Source organism: Protopterus annectens, chromosome 1.part0 (genome assembly GCF_019279795.1).
Source record: "Protopterus annectens isolate FY-2018-M chromosome 1.part0, PAN1.0, whole genome shotgun sequence".
NCBI lineage: Eukaryota > Metazoa > Chordata > Ceratodontiformes > Protopteridae > Protopterus > Protopterus annectens.
The window spans coordinates 1806858757-1806875530 of record NC_056725.1 but is presented as its reverse complement, the minus strand read 5'-3'; the positions used below and the strand labels follow the sequence as shown (position 1 = coordinate 1806875530).

The 16774-nt window shown below is 44.8% G+C and overlaps 1 protein-coding gene across 1 annotated transcript in view; it reads right to left on the bottom strand.

Moving 5' to 3' along the window:
* TCP1 (t-complex 1) overlaps positions 1–16774 on the bottom strand; it is a 1162065-nt gene that overhangs the window by 181761 nt on the left and 963530 nt on the right. The window lies entirely within an intron of this gene.

Here is a 16774-nt window from a genome sequence, read left to right as displayed (position 1 = left end):
ACAGCCAAGGTAAAAGAAGTGTAAACTTTTTTCCCCCATCTGTCCAGTGCCCTAGAATCCCTATCAGAGGGGACAGGGTTTTTTGCAGTGGAAGCTTTGACCCCTTTGGGACCCTGAGATATAGTTTCTGGGTCAGCAGCAGGGTTTTTATATAGAAATCTATGAGAGTCTGGAACCCTGTAGTATCTGTCTGGCTTAACAAGTGCAGGGGGTAAAGAGTCAGGAGACAGGCCGGACTCTGATAATACATCTACAATGTCTAGTACAGGTGGACTAGCAAGAGGTCTGTGCTGAAGTAGTAAAAGAAAGTCTCTGAGCCTTTTCCTAGATTCTGAGTAATCTTGGCTTCCCCAGTGAAAATGCTCCCTCATGGTATGCAGGGTTTCCCCAAGAGTAATCCTCAGGAGGAGAGGCTGAAGGAATAGATTCTTCAGCATCAGAATCCTCATAGGGAGGAAGAGAGTATCCCTGTTCAGAAGAGGAATCAGAGGAAATGGAAACCTGATCAGAAGAGTCATATTCTGTCTCATGCCTAGGCCTCTTATCAGGAGGGGGATGGGAACCCCTGATTAAAGTAATTAGGTCTTCGGCCATTTTAAGCATCTGTTTCTTAGGCATGGAAGTCTGTCCTGGAGAATGCTGTACTTGTTTTCTTTGTCTTTAGAGCTGTTTTAGTCTTTGCCTTTGAAGCTGAGGTTTGCTTGACATATAACTGTATGAATGAAAACACCATCAGGAGCCGATGCCTGCTCAGCGGCTCCGGACCCATCTGAGGGAATAGTTTCCGAGTGTCCAATACCTTGAGTATCCAGAGGCCTAGTCGGCTCCACGTGGGAGTCGGAAGCGGCCTGTGGCTCTGAGGTAGTGGGCGTCAGGGGCTGTGAAAGCACCTCACTGCGAACCGGCGACTGGCCTAGCGGAGGCCTCATAGTCGATTTTGGACCTCTGATGCCTGTCCTTTTCCTTGCGTTTTTTATAAACTCCGGTCATCAGCTGTTCTGACGGCATTATATAATTAAATATTTGACCAAAGTAATTAAAGGCAAAATCATACAGACGCTTAATAGTGCGTTGGTTAAATCTAGCACAAAACCGACAGCTAGCAACGTCGTGGTCAGGGCCTAGGCAAGGAATACAGTAAGAATGAAAATCCTTATGAGGTATTTACTTCTCACAAGAAATACAATTGTTAACTTTTTCTGACATCGGTCTGGAGCAAGAAAAAAGTTTTCCCAACAGGGTACTTACTTTAATGAAGACTTTGGATCTGAAATTTGATTTGAAAATCTCAGGAGTCGGCTGACCGGCCACTTGCGAACTGCTTTTGCTTCGGGTACCGCGCGGCAAGAAAGACTGGAGAAAATGGCGTCGGCTGCATCTTTTATACCCTGTGCACACTGACGTCAGGGAAGAAGCGACAGCAACTGGCGCCAGACCAGGACTTTGGAATTCAGGCCGACTGCGGGTAGCCTGCCAGCAGGATAACCCAAGTGTAATGACTGCAACAGTGAACCACGATGAACATCTGCTTAGTTTGCCTTGTCCCAGGTTGCTGGCTACACCGCCTGAACACACAAGTATTGGATAATGTCTTTGAAGACTTTTTTTCATCCCAATTATTTACCACTTGCTCCTAAGAAGCTGGACAAGTTTTAGAGTGTGCTTGACTCACACAAGCACCTCTACAAAAATCCCAAAGCTGACCCCTCAGTAGTCTCTAATGAACCCACAAAAGTAGCCAACCAGACATTCCCTTCCTAATGACAGGGAAAGCAGACTATTACACATATTGGAGGGTTATATCTCTGTCACCCTTTCAATGAGAGTATTGAATTGCCAGTTGCATATGCTACAGTACCTTGAATCTCTACAGGACAAAATTCTAAGGTGGAGTCTGCTGCAGACGGAACATTATCAAAGGAAATTCAAGTCTCCAGACCTTCCCTAAAGTGTGGTTACAATGCCTTGGATGCATCATGCAGAGTAGCTGCCACAAATAGTCACCCACGGGCATTGATGGCTCAGACCCAGTCCCTGACTGATCAAGTCAAGGTTCCATTAGATGAAACTCCCTTTCCAACCCCCAGCTGAATAGATTTTCAAGAAACAAAGAAAAGCAAACAAAAACTGAAGGAATTTTATCAGTGTCCAACACCAAGGTACAACAGGAATTAGCCTTTCAAAACCGTGGCCTTTCCCTTTCCCCTAGTTAAGACAAGGGGAAGCAACTTTCCAGAGCTCAGAATCCCTTCCTCTGATTTCCTATGATAGGGGAGACCTAACTCTTGCCACAAACTCAGTTATTCAAACTTTTAGTACTAAGAAGAAAGAACCAAGTAGGACCAGCAGCAAGAATTGCCTAAAACCCACCAATTCACAGTCAAAAAACATCACCACAAATAACCAAAGCCAACTAACAATACAGGTTTGGATACCAAACTATTTGCAGAATAAGGGAATCTGGTAGGTGCTGCCACTGAGACGGTGTGAAATTTTAAACATCTATTGTTACAGGTAAGTAGGACTTGTGCAACTGTACTTTCATCATTCACACTGCCTCAGTGGCACAGATAGATTTACAAAGCTTACCCAATCTGGGAGCCTCCACAGAATGGTCCTTGCACAGCCTGCTGTGGAACTTGAAAAAGAATCCAGTTTGTAGTAATTTGTACAGGTACGAACAGAGGACCAAACTACTGCCTTTAGAATGCTTCTAGAGTTCACTCCTTTCCAATATGCCACTGAAGAGGAAAACGCTCGTGTGGAATGTGCCTTAACCTTGCCTGGAATAAACTTACCATGGTAGGAGTAAAACAAAAGCAGCAGAGTACAACAAACACCTAAACAATTGCTTACAGACAGGCAGACCCTCTTATGCTCCAGAACAGTAAACAGCTGTTCAGCTTTCCTGATGGACTCAGTTCTGTCAAGGCAATACTTGAGCTGTGTGCACACATCCAAGGTATGCAGAATCTGACCTCCCTTGTTTTAGGTTCAAACCGGGGAGACTAATGGCTAGATTCAGGTAAATTAAGACAACTTTTAACATGCAAAAAGGATTAATGGAAAAAAAAAAAGCCAGTCCTTGTGGAAAATCAGATGAGGTTGGCTCACCATGAGTGCTTGCAGCTCAAAAAGACTCACTTTGCAGATGTCACAGCAATACGCAAAACGGTTTTCCAGGTGATGAAATTCAAATCAACCTGAAAGGCAGGTTCAAAGGAGATGAGCTAATTTTTTCTAAAGCAAAGCTGAGATCACAAGAAATGAGAATTTGCCTTCGAAAGGGGTTCATGTCCAACACTCCTTTCATAAATTGTTTGACCACAAAAAGAAGAAACAGGGAGATCCATGGGCAGACAAGCTGACATGACTGCAAGATGTACCCAGACTGATGAATAAACAGCCATTATTGAGTAGATCACACAAATATTTCAAAACCAAAGGGGTAGACATCATACCGGGCCCTCAGATATTGGTTAAGTACCACCTAGAAAATCTCTTCCACTTGTAAATATACGATTTTCTAGTTGCAGGTTTTCTTCCCTCCTTCAATACCTGCTGCACATCCTTCCGGAACAAGTGCCTAAAATGTATCAAAACAGAATCATTCAGGCTGTCCAGTTGCATTTGCTCTAAAGCTGGGGTGCACCAGTCACCCTTGATATTGCGTGAGCAGATCCAGAGTGACAGGAAGCTTGGGGTAATTACCCCTGGCCAATTTCACTGAAAGAACAAATTCAACATTGGCCAAAGGGGGGGGGGGATCACCACAATGATCTTTGGCAATTCTTCCTGATCTTCAGAAGTACCTTTCATATCAGTTTAAAGGGTGGAAACGCATAAAGGCACACTCCGGTCCAAGGGAACAAGAATGCGTCTGTCCTCCAAGCATGGCTGCAGGGATGTCAAACAGAATTTTTCAAACTGTTTTTAAAGTGGATGAAGAGATTCATTGGAGATACTTCCCACGTCTGGACCAAATTCCAGAAGACCTTGGTTCTGAGTTTCCACTCATGAGGGTCTGTTCAGGATCTACTTAGTCTGTCATTATGTTCTGCACTGATGGAATGTACAAGGCCTGAAATGGTAAAGATAGCTCCCAGGCTATCAATACCAACCTGCAAACAGGACATGACCTTTGTATCCTTCCTTGTTTGCTCAGATATCACATATGAAAGTGGTGTTGCTGTGACCACTAAAAGGGGTCATGGAGACCATATGTAGTGGAGAAGTTTTAAGGTCTGAATCAATGTTAATGTTTAACATTTTTGTATTTTGTAGAGTCTGAAGGACTCCATTCGCCTTGCACTTCATCTCCCCAGGACGCTGCTCACCATGGAAAATCTGATGAGTCTGTTAGAACTGGATGAACTGGAATATGGAGGGAAAATGGTAGGCCTGGATCGAGACACCTAATTCCTCCACCACCGTAACTCATTTCACAAAATTCAAGAAATGGTATCTGGAATGCTAAAGGATGCAAGTGCTGGGACAATTCAATCTTTCTCTTATGGAATCCAGCCAGTGATATCATTAGGATCATTGATGCCATGTGGCCTAGAATTTTGGGAAACTCTCCTCCCAGTTGACTAATGTCAACAGAACATTTGCTACATTAATAATAGTTTCTTTTCATCCCCTTTGCCCTAGCCCTTTCACCCAAGTCCATCCTTATTTTCTCTTCTAGGAGTTCCAAATAGTTTGCCACTATCACGGAATCTTTATCTCCTCTGAAAGTGCTGCCCTTATCTTCACTTTCTGTCTCACTTTGATATACATTCCACAACATCTCAACCCAACCTTCTGGAACTCCCATATTTGCAACAGCGAAAACAAGTACCACCATCTCACCTGACTGAATGCTTTTCTCTGCATCTAAAGATTTGGGTCAAGTTCTCCTCTTTCCTCCATCAACAATAAATGATTTGATCAGCTTGAAGCACCAGGGTCACTACGGCCTTGGGTTGAGGAAGGACATAGGGATGAACTTGTAGAGGTTGCTGTAACTGCATCCACCAGGAAAGGTATTGCTTAAACTTGAGAAATCCTTATTTTTGCAGACATGAGTTGAGAGATCATTGACCATTGTACCGAAGTATCCACTGCAGAACCCTCATGTGATATCTTGTCAAGGGCAAAAGGATTATTGCTGCTGACACTGACCTCAATGACTGAAGAACCAACTGTGCCGAAATCCTGGTACTGCAGATTAATTTTCCTGACCAGAGATTTTATCATCTGCAGTCTCGACATGGGAAGAGATGCTATATCTTTGACCCTGTGTCGAACATATCCCCCATGAACTCCAGAGGTTGAGTGGGTTGTAACTGTGACTTGCTGTAATTGACAGTTATGCCAAGATGTGGACAAGTTTGCAACATGTGGTCTCTCACTTGTACCAGATGATGCCTGGTCAGGGCGATGCTAAGCCAGTCATCCAAATACAGAAACACCTGGAATCCTTGCATGCTACCACTGCCATGCAAATTGGTGAACACCCTGAGGACTGTGGTCAGACCAAAGGGCAGTGCTTTGAACTGGTCATGACTGGCTCCCAGCCAGAAGCGCAAGTACCGTCTGGATCATCTATTCATCTTTATGTGATAGTACGCATCCTGAAGGTCTACTAAGCACATCCAACTGCCCTTGCTCAGAAAAGGCAAAATGGACTGAACCGTGACCATCTGGAACTTGGTGTATCGAACTGCTTTAACACACTGAGATCCAGAATCAGTCTCCAGTCCTCTGCTTTCTTTGGCACTATAAATAACCTTGAGTAAGTTCCGTAGTACTCTATCTGGTCTGGAAGAACTTCTTGGATGACTCTTTTCTAGCAGCTTTTGTACTTCCAGCACGGATACCTCCCTTTGACGGGGTGGAACATTCGTGATTTTCCTGGATACAGGAGGTGGAAGGGAAAAGAGAATAATATAACCTCTGTAAACAATCCTCTGCATCCAGGTATCTTTTGTTAAACTTCACCAGGCTTCCTGGTGCAGGAATGAGTGACCCCTGACTGCCTCCAAAGGAAGGCAATTGGGCCTCTGTTCAGGAGAGCTGAAAGGGTCTGTCCGAAAAAGAATCCCTCAATCCCCAGTTTTGCAGGCCTCCTCTGCCACAGGATCTTCCACACATCTTCTGCCATTGTCACTCCCACCCCATCCCCGCTCCTGGGGTAGCTACCTCCACGCGTGTCCTGGAAACGACCCTGCGATTTCTTGAACCATATCTTACAACCTCCCCCCTTTGGTTCCTAGAAAAGGTCCATTGAGGGGTCAAAAAATGTATGTCACCTGCAGACAGGGTCTTCCCACCCTTCTCACACCTGAAGTGAGAGTCTTTCACTGTGGGGCCAAACAAGGAGGAACAGTCAAAAGGAGCACTGACGAAAGGTGACTTAAAAGGGTCCGCAAAATCGCACAAGCGTATCCAGGCATGCCTCCTGATGGAAGTGCCTGAGCCCGCAAGCCCTTGAGGCACCTTCTGTAGCATGCGAGATGAGCCGCATGGAAGAATTAGCGACAGACTGAAGGGTAGCCAATTGTGAGGCTACAGAAGATGGTCTCTCTCCAGTAATGGTCTCTGCCAGAGAGTTGGAAAGCTTCTTGATTAAGTCCCTCATCAACCTCGTGAAGTGTACCAAATAGTTCATTTCCCAAATCTGTCCAATGGTCTAGACTCACCATTAAAGAGATGGACAGAGGAACTCTGTTCTGTGAGTTCCTTCTTTGCTGACACCACCACGACCATGGAATCAAATGGTATACCCTTGGCACCAATGCTCTCTCCCAACTGGTGAAGCCAGAATTTTATAAAGTCTTTTGGGAATAGGTTTGATCGTATCAGGCTCCTCCTATGCCCGCTATGAAACCAGGTCAATAAGGTCATCAGTGGGCGGAGTGACCCAGGAGGTAGACAGGCCAGTCCCAAAGGCTTCAGGAAGCACTGAATCCTGTGAAGTTGTGTTTTGGGCAGACCAATCACCCTTCTGCCTTAGGATCTCAAGAAGATCTCCAAAGGGGACGTCATCGGGTGGTGACTTGGGAGAGCCTTATCCCTCACCGAAGTCAGTGTCCTCTGTGAAAGACTCCTGGGGGGAGTGTCCAAGTGCTTCCTCTTGCACATTCTCTTCCAAGGAACTTCTTCAGTGGAGTGTTCCAAAGAAGTGTCAGAAGAAATAATACCCGGCTGGGTAGACAAAGCTTCAGACTGGCTGTCCCACAGGAGTAATTAGGATCACAGGGCACAGTCAGACGAGAATTCAGGGTTGGATCTGAGGAGGAAGGGTTTACCTGCATTGTCTGAGCAGAGATCACACACTTCATGACCTTGAATACCAACCACTCAGGAGAGAAGGCAAAGGAGCCAAGAAAAGAAATTTCTGGCCCGCTACCTCTCTTACTCAGGGAAATGAACACCAGAGGTAGAAGACAGAGCTGAGCTGTGAAAGGCCAAAGCTCAGACAGGAACAGACGGCTCCGAAAACCTCAGAGTTGATCTCATCCCCTGGATCTGACCTGGAAGCTTTGGCTCCAAGAGTCATCCAGATCCCAAGACATTGGAGGCAGAGCACTGAGTAATACTTGGATCTGAAGAATGCAATTTCTTCAGATCTGATGCTGCCGGACCCGCAGCAGTTGGAGCCAGGGATTCAAACTACAGTTCGGGTCAGAGGAGGAACCAAACATGGTGTGGGAGAGAAAGGATGTTGCTCCTGATACACTAGGGTAGGAACTGCGACAACTCCCTTCTGAAAATGCACTGTAAAGAATCTCACCATCCTGTCCACATCCTCTTCCATGACACTTCTGGAGGAGCGAGTAGAGTACGACGACAGTGATTTACAGCACTGCTCTAAAAAGGGCAAGGGCACTCTAAAGGACACTGTCTACACTTGGGGAGTAGACACAGTACGAGTCAGAGGCCTCAGATCCAAAACCGCTGGATCAAAAGAACCCTTAGACTGACCAAAGAAGCAGCAGCTATCAACTTGACTCCCAGAAACAGTCTGGGGAAAATACCAGCAATGGTAGTCACAACCCTAAAAGAGCATGTAAAAGGGGTAGGAAAGGATAAGCTAAAACAGAACTATATTAGAAACTAACAAAGATATATCACACCAAATAGAAAACTGAAAAGCAGTGAAAAAGGAAAACATTCCCACTTATCTTAATTGTAGCTCAAGAGCCAAAGCAACCACGTCTATGTGCGAAAGCGGCAAACAAGATCTGGGGGAGGTTGGGCTTAGAGCATTATTGGTAGGAAGGGGGCTCAATAGTTTTTTGGAGGCTGTCAGCTTGTAGAACGGCAATCAGATCACAGTCCCCCCATGGTTGAAGAGTTAATGAAAACTGACATCGGCTCTAAAGATGTAACTGCAGGGTCAGGTCTGGCATGGGTATACAGAAATTGAAAAGCTGAGGAAATTTGTGAATTCTGTTGGCTTTCTTAGATGCAGCAGGCTGGCTATCAGGGGAAACCACAGTGTGACAAAACATCCTCCAAAGCTTGCAGCACTTGGGTGAGGGTGGGTGGAGGTTCTGGAATTCAAGTTATAACATTTCATAATACTTTATGAAGGACTGAGAAGCCTCAGTGTTCTCCCACTGAAAACACTGGCACATTCTGGAAACACACTCAGAAAAACAGAATCCTTGAAAGGGAGATGAACATAACATACCCTCTCCCTCTCAGTCTGGATCAGAGCATTCTATAGATAGTCTTTCAGCCTTGGTGGACTTTCCTTGCTTCTGGGGAGCTCCTGCTTTCTTTTTGGAGCCCCCCCCCACTGTTTTTTAAATGTCTGCTTGCCAGTAGCTTGCTCTCTCTCTCTCTCTCTCTCTCGACTTTTCCCGGTTAGGAGTCGCCACAGCGGATCACCTTGTCCGCCCATGATTGGCAGTGGAGTTTTACGGTGTCGAGTTGCCAGCCCGGCACCCAACCTTCCATGGAAGGAACACACATACGCACTCGCACCTAGGGCCAATTTTAGCGTGTCCAATAAACTTGCAGCATGTCTTTGGGGATGTGGGAGGAAACCCACACAACCACAGGGAGGACATGCAGACTCCACACAGAAGACGGTCTGCTTATTTTGCTTGTAATAAAATGTTACAGAAGTAGCTGTAAAACCCTTGACAGATTTGGAGAAGGAAGACTCTACATCATATGAGCGAATCACACAAATTGCAAACACTCATAATATCGAACGTACTGGACCTCAAAGTGCTTTTTCTGAGATCGTGGTACAGTGAAGAATGGGATATTTGCCCTTTTCTCGCTGTAGTGCGATCTCGGAGTTGGAATATATATTTAGCGGGGGGTGGGGGGCACAGCCCACCCCAATAGGAAGTTTGAGGTCCGGTACGTTCGATATTATGAGCGTTCGCAATTTGCTCATATGATACAGACCCTACAAACACAACTTCTCCATGCAAAAGAGAATTCAAAACTTCAGCTTTTACATCCTCAGACAGGTTTTGTTATGCAACCAGTGAAACTTTTTCAAGTTCCAGTAACAGCAGCTCTGGAAGAGATGTCAACTGAACTACAAGCAGACTGAGGGTTTATTACTTTGTGTCTTAAGTGACTAAGATTACAGATGGTTTTAAAAAAAAAACAATGTTCCTCATCCTCAAAAGCAAGCAAATATAAACTTTAACCTATGAGCTTGACACAACTGAGAGTTCTAAAAATAAACATATCACAATAATACACTTTTCCTCATATCTTTCAAAAGCTTTCCCATCCTTAATCAGCAGGGGCGGGATTAGCATTAATCAGATAAGATTTAGAACTTCAATCTGTTTTCCTATGGGAAGCAAGCTGGCTGTAAGGCAAGTTACAGGTTGCAATAAAAACATCTTTCAATGGTGAAAAAACTGCAGGAGGTTTAGGAAACTCCAGATGCAAGAAAAAAATTCTTTAGAGACAGTGGAATATCTTTACATTCCCACTGAAACAAGTCATTCTGGATATGGTTTCAGAAAACAAAAATCCTTCTAAATGACTACTGAAAGAAACACTCTCCTCAGAGTCAAAAACAGATTCCTGAGGACAGAAAGCAGAAGTTGCCCCCTCACAATCATTTTTCTTGTTCAATATAATGAAAATATTTACACAGTGAAGATTTTTTTTCTTACCAGTAACATCAGAACTGGAAGTGTCCCTGAACTAAACCTTGAGCCAAGCCCAATGAATAACTCTTATCCAATGTAGCAGAGAGAGGAAAGTACAGTTTTGTACCTACCATAAATGTAGATGTTAGAGTGTCTTCACTGCTGCAGTCATTACACTTGGGTTATCCTGCCGTCAGGTGGTCCCCCGCAGTTGGACAGAGTTCCAAAGTCTTGGTCCGGCGTCGGTTGCTGTCGCTTCTTCCCTGACGTCAGTGCACCAGGGGTATACAAGATGCAGCCGATGCCATTTTCGTCAGTTTTTCTTGCCCCAGATGTCAGGTGCCCCCAAATAGGTAGGCAATACATATTGCTAATAAAACATACAGCAAGGTAAAACAAAACCTTCAGTTACCAGCAAATACACCACATAGGTAGTATAGGGTAGAAAGATATAGATTAGTCCCAGCTAAGAAAGAGGGGATGGCGGGTGGGTAACCTGGACTGCAGCAGTGAAGACATTCGAACATCTACATTTATGGTAGGTACAAAACTGTACCATGTTCATCGTGTTTCACTGTTGCAGTCATTACACTTGGGCTGAATCCCAAAGCTGAGTTAGGGTGGCTGGGTCTATAGAGGATTTGGGGTGGCTAAGAGGCCCTGCAGCACTACAGTGGCAAAGCCAGCTCTAGATCTAGAATAAAAAGGCAAGTGATAATGCTTGGTAAAGGTGTGCACTGAACTCCAAGTTGCAGCTTCCAAGATATCTTTGGTAGGTACTCCCTCTAAGGTAGGCAGCTGAAGTGGCTGTTGCTCTGGTGGAATGTGGCTAATATTACTAGGTACAGGTTTCCCATGCTGTGTGTAGCAGAACCGGATAGTGTCATATCCACTTTGAAATGGTCTGCTTTGAAATAGCCTTACCCTGTGATCCTGCAGCATATGCTACAAACAATTGCTCAGTTTTTCTGAAAGCTTTTGTTTTGTCCAAGTAGAAACGTAATTGCCTGTGTATGTCCAAGGAATGCAGAAGTCTCTCCCCTTTATTCTGGGGATTTGGATAAAAAGTTGGCAAGTGAATAGTTTGGTTAAGAGCCACACTGGATACCACCTTAGGCATAAATGAAGGGCTTGTTCATAGAGAAACCCTGTTTTGGTGGAAAATGAAAGGCTCCACTGCAATTAGTGCCTCTAACTCTGAGACTCTTCGTGCTGAGGTTATTGCCAGTAGCAGAGCAGTTTTCCATGATACATATTTTAATTCTGCTGAAGTGGCTGGCTCAAAAGGAGGTAAGGTTAGTTTTTCCAAGACAAAATTGAGGTCCCAAGTTGGTGTTGGTGCTCTCCGGGGCAGTCTTATGTTTTTAGCCCCTCTGAGGTACTGTTTTAGCAGTGGATGAGAGAAAATAGGAGGATATGTGTTGTAATGAGCCAAGATAGCAGAGGTGTGTATCTTAATGGATGAAAAGGATAGTCCTTTGTCCAGCATCTCAGTTAAGTATTGTAAAATCTGAGGAATATTTGGGACAAGAGGGTCAAAGCTTTGAGCCTGGTTCCAGGCACAGAATCTCTTCCACTTTTCTGAGTAAGATTTCCTGGTGCCAGGCCTCCTAAATGACATCTATAACAGCTTTAGAGAGAGGTGTTGTCTGCTTGACTAATGAATCCGCCATGCAGCCAGGTTTAAGGTTTTGAGCTGACTGTGCAGGACCTGATTGTTTTGTTGAGTCAGAAGGTGCGGAGTTTGAGGTAAAATCCATGGTGGGCCTTGAGCTAAGTTCTTTAAGATTGGGTACCAGTGCTGGCGTGGCCAGTCTGGGGCAATAAGGATTATCTGTGTTTTTTCTTGTCTGACTTTTAGGAGTACCTTTGAAAGGAGAGGCAGTGGTGGGTAGGCATAAACTTTTAGGCTTTACCAGCTGAACGAGAGAGCCTCCACCTTCCATGCTTGTGTGTGATAAGTCCATGTGCAGAATTTTTGTAGTTGGCAATTCTTTGGGGAGGCAAAGAGATCTAGGTCTGGGCACCCCCATTTCTGCGTTATCATGCTGAATACTTGTGGATTTAATTTCCACTCGTGAGGATCCATGATGTTTCTGTTTAAGTCGTCTGCCAGAGTGTTTTTCTTTCCTGGCAGGAATTGTGCTTGTAGATGAATTTGATAGGCTAGAGATGTGCCCCACAAGGTCATGACTTGTCTGCATAGGGGATAAGAATGAGTGCCCCCTTGCTTGTTTATGCACCACATAACTGTGGTGTTGTCTGTCTTTAGTAATAGTTGTCCTGGATGCAGAAGGACCTTGAAAGCTGTTAGGGCATTTTGTACAGCCAACATCTCTTTTTGATTGATGTGAAGATGCATTTGGTCTGCGGTCCACTTGCCCTGAATACATTTTCCTGCCATGTGTGCTCCCCAGGCGTAATCCGAAGCATCTGTTGTTAGTGTCTGTCTGGCTGTGGGTAGAGTGAAAGGCTGTCCCTTGTTGAGGTGACATGCCTGTGCCCACCATTGAAACTCCTGTTGTAGGCAGGGAATTAGTGGTATTACTGCTTCCAAACTGTGACAGTGTTGAGTCCACACACTTTTTAGGTACCATTGTAATTTCCTCATATGCAGTCTGGCATATGGAATTAGTAGTATGCAGGATGCCATGAATCCCAAAGGCCTGCAGAATTGTTCTTGCAGGGAGTTGGGTCTTTGTTGCCATCAATTGAAAGTACTGAGTCAGTTGCCCTTGCTTGTCTGGCGTGACATAAGCCATCTGGGCCGTAGTATGTAAGCTGGCACCCAGGAATATTATCTCTTGTGAGGGCACTAGTTTTGACTTCTTTTAGTTTACTGTGTACCCTAGGCAAATGAGCAATCTTTTTACAAATGCCAGATGCTTTACAAGAATGTCCTTGCTCTCTGCTTGAATAAGGCAGTCGTCCAGGTATGGATATATTTGAATTCCTTTTTGTCTGCAAAATGCAACTACTGGTGCCAGGCACTTTGTGAAGACCCTGGGCGCAGGCACTTTGTGAAGACCCTGGGCGCAGTAGATAAGCCAAAGGGCAGTGCAGAGAATTGGTAATGCATTGAACCAGCTATGAATCTGAGGTATCTTCTGTAATTTTGTCTGATAGGGACATGCAGGTATGCCTCTGAGGTCCAAAGTAACAAGCCAAGCCTTCTTGCCCAGCATGGGAAGAAGCTGCTGTAGTGCCAACATTTTGAATTTCGGAACATCCAGGTAAGTACTTAAGAGTAGAAAAGGCCTAGTATGGGTCTCCAGGCTTTGTCCTTCCTGGGGACCAGAAAAAATCTTGAGTAAAATCATTGTCCTTGTTCCTGTTGTGGCACTTTTTGAATAGCTCTCATGTCCATGAGGGCTGTAATTTGTTTTTGTGCCTCTGCCCATTGATTTTGTTGCAGGTCTGGCATTCCTTTTAGCCTTGGTAGAGTGTGAAAGTGGAACCTGTAACCTTGAGACACAATATTCAGAACCCAGTTGTCTTGGGTGATTACATGCCAATTTTGAGAAAAAAGGGTAAGTTTTCCCCCTAAGGGAGCTGCCAAAAGGTAAGTGCTTGGCATTCGAAGGGGGAAGTCATTGGGATGGTTTCCTGTAAGGTAGTGACTTGTCTTCACCTCCTTTTGGGGATGAAGCACCCCACTGTTGTGGTCTGTAAGAGCCTTGGGGCTGAGATCTGCCTCTTTGTGGTCTGACACTGGAAAGGACCAATTCTTTGAAGGCCAATTTCTGCTAAAGCTAGGTGGTTGTACCTGTAAGAAATCCTTCACCGTTTGCATAGATTTTGCCTTATCCTCCATTTTCTTTAATACCTCTTCTGCCTCAACACCAAATAAAATATCCTGCTGTAAAGGAGCATCCAATAATTTAGCCTTAACATGATCAGGTAAACCTTGTTCTTTTAACAAAGCATGCCTTCGAATCACAGATCCTGTAACTGCTGCTCTACAAGAAGCCTCTAATGAGTCAAAACCACATTGCAGAGTATGTTTGCCCACTTGTTCAGCAGCATGCAATAACTCCTGCATTTCCTTATAGTCAGGTTGTTCTGAACTTGCAATCATTTTCTGCTTTAACAGAGACATTAAATATTGTTGGTATTTAAGCATGTGAAACTGGCAGTTTAAAGCTCTCACTGCTAAATATGTCCCGAAGGGGACTAAAAGGAGGACATCCAGGAACTAAAATTCTGAAGGTCAGGGGGAAGGAGGGGGGATGGTTGCAGACAAATGAAGTTACCTACTGAGATGGAACGTTATTGTGAGTACATAAAGTACAGTTTTGTACCTACCATAAATGTAGATGTTAGAGTGCTAATACAGCTGCAGTCATAACAGATGGGTTCGCCTGCCGTCAGGCGGGTCCTCGGTCAGCCTAATTCCAAAGTCTAGGTCCGGCGTCGGTTGTCGTTGCTTCTTCCCTGACGTCAGTGCGACAGGGGTATAAAGGAACCAGCCAACGCCATTTTCTTCAGTTTTTCTTGCCCCAGATGTCAGGTGCCCCCAGAAGGAAGGCAATACATAAATTTGTGTAATAAAGCAATGCAATATAATCAAAAAACAGTAGTTGCAAGCAAATACACCATAAATGAATACCCCAATCAAGTTGTATGAGGAGGTGTTAGCCAATAGGCCTGTCCCAAGAGGGGAAGGAGGGAGGGAAACCTGGACTGCAGCTGTATTAGCACTCGAACATCTACATTTATGGTAGGTACAAAACTGTACTATGTTCATCGTGCATACAGCTGCAGTCATAACAGATGGGTAGAATCCCAAAGCTAAGAAAGGGGTGGTAGGCACTAGGTGGAACTAGGAGGAGCCAGGATGCCCTGCAAGACTGCAGTGGCAAAGCCTGCTCTAGTTTTGGAGTATAATGGTAGGTGGTAGTGCTTGGAGAAGGTATGCACAGAACTCCAAGTGGCTGCTTCCAAAATATCTTTGGTAGGAACTCCTCTGAGGAAAGCTGCGGAGGTAGCTGTGACCCTTGTGGAGTGAGATCTGATGCCTGTAGGTACAGTTTTGCCATGAAAAGAATAGCAAAAGCGTATGCAGTGGGCTATCCATTTTGAGATTGTCTGTTTGGAAATTGGCTTTCCTTGAGCTCCTACAGCATAGGACACAAAGAGCTGTTCTGATTTTCTGAAAGGCTTTGTTCTGTCCAAATAATAACGCAGTTGTCTGTGGATGTCCAAGGAATGTAGTAATCTCTCCCCTTTGTTTTGAGGATTAGAATAAAAGGTAGGTAAGTGTATGGCCTGATTCAAAGCTACCCTGGATACCACTTTAGGCATAAAGGACGGGTTGGTTCGTAAGGAAACTCTGTCCTGATGGAAGATGATAAAAGGCTGCACAGCCATGAGAGCTTGTAGTTCTGAAACTCTACGAGCTGAGATAATAGCCAGAAGGGAAAGCTGTTTTCCAGGATAAATATTGCAACTCTGATGAGGCAAGCTGGCTCAAAGGGAGGCAAGGTCAGTTTTTTCCAGAATGAAATTGAGATCCCAAGCAGGTATTGGTTGTTTCCTTGGGGGTCTTAGATTCTTAGCCCCTCTGAGGAACTGTCTTAAGAGGGGGTGAGAGAATAAGGGTGGATCAGTGTTGTAGTCTGCAGAAATGGCTGAGGCATGGATTTTGATGGAGGAGAATGAAAGTCCACTGCTTAGCAACTCAGCTAGATACTGTAGTATTTGAGGTAAATTCAGTTTTCCAGGATCCTGACCCTTTTTCTCATTCCAGACACAAAACAGTTTCCATTTTGCGGAGTAAGCTTTTCTAGTTGACGGCCTTCTAGCCTCCAAAATGACATCCTGCACCTCCTTGGAGAGTAGGGTCTGTTGTGATGCCAAGGAAAATCTTCCATGCGGCTAGATTGAGTGTTTTTAGCTGGCTGTGAAGAGTTTTGAAGTTGTGCTGAGTCAGGAGAAAAGGCATTAGAGGCAGGGTCCATGGTGGGGAATGCATCAGGCTCCTCAGGAGTGGGTACCAGTGTTGTCTTGGCCAGTCTGGAGCAATGAAAATCATCTTTGGTCCGTCTGCTCTGGTTTTCAATAGAACTTAAGGCAGCAGAGGAAGAGGAGGGAAGGCATAAACCGTCATTGATGTCCAACTGAAAGAGAGAGCGTCCACTCTCCAGGCCTTTGGATGGAAAATCCTTGAGCAGAATTTTGTCAATTGGTGATTTTTGTGGGAGGCAAAGAGATCTATGTCTGGCCTTCCCCATGCTTGGATTATTTCTGTAAAAACTTTTGGATGCAACTTCCATTCATGTGGATCTGTCATATTTCTGCTTAGGTTGTCTGCCAGCGTGTTTTCCTTGCCTGGCAAGTACTGTGCTTGTAGTTCCATTTGTAAGTCCATGGCCATGTTCCAAAGTGACATGGCCAGTCTGCATAGGGGGTATGAATGTGTTCCTCCCTGTTTGTTTATGTACCACATAACTGTGGTGTTGTCCGTTCTTATCAATAGTTGACCTAGTTGCAGAAGATCTTTGAAAGCTATAATAGCATTTATTACTGCTAGCATTTCCTTTTGATTGATGTGAAGGTGCTTTTCTTTTTGGGACCATTTGCCCTGAATGCACCAATCTGCCATGTGCGCCCCCAGGCGTAGTCCGAGGCGTCTGTTGTGATGACTTGATTTG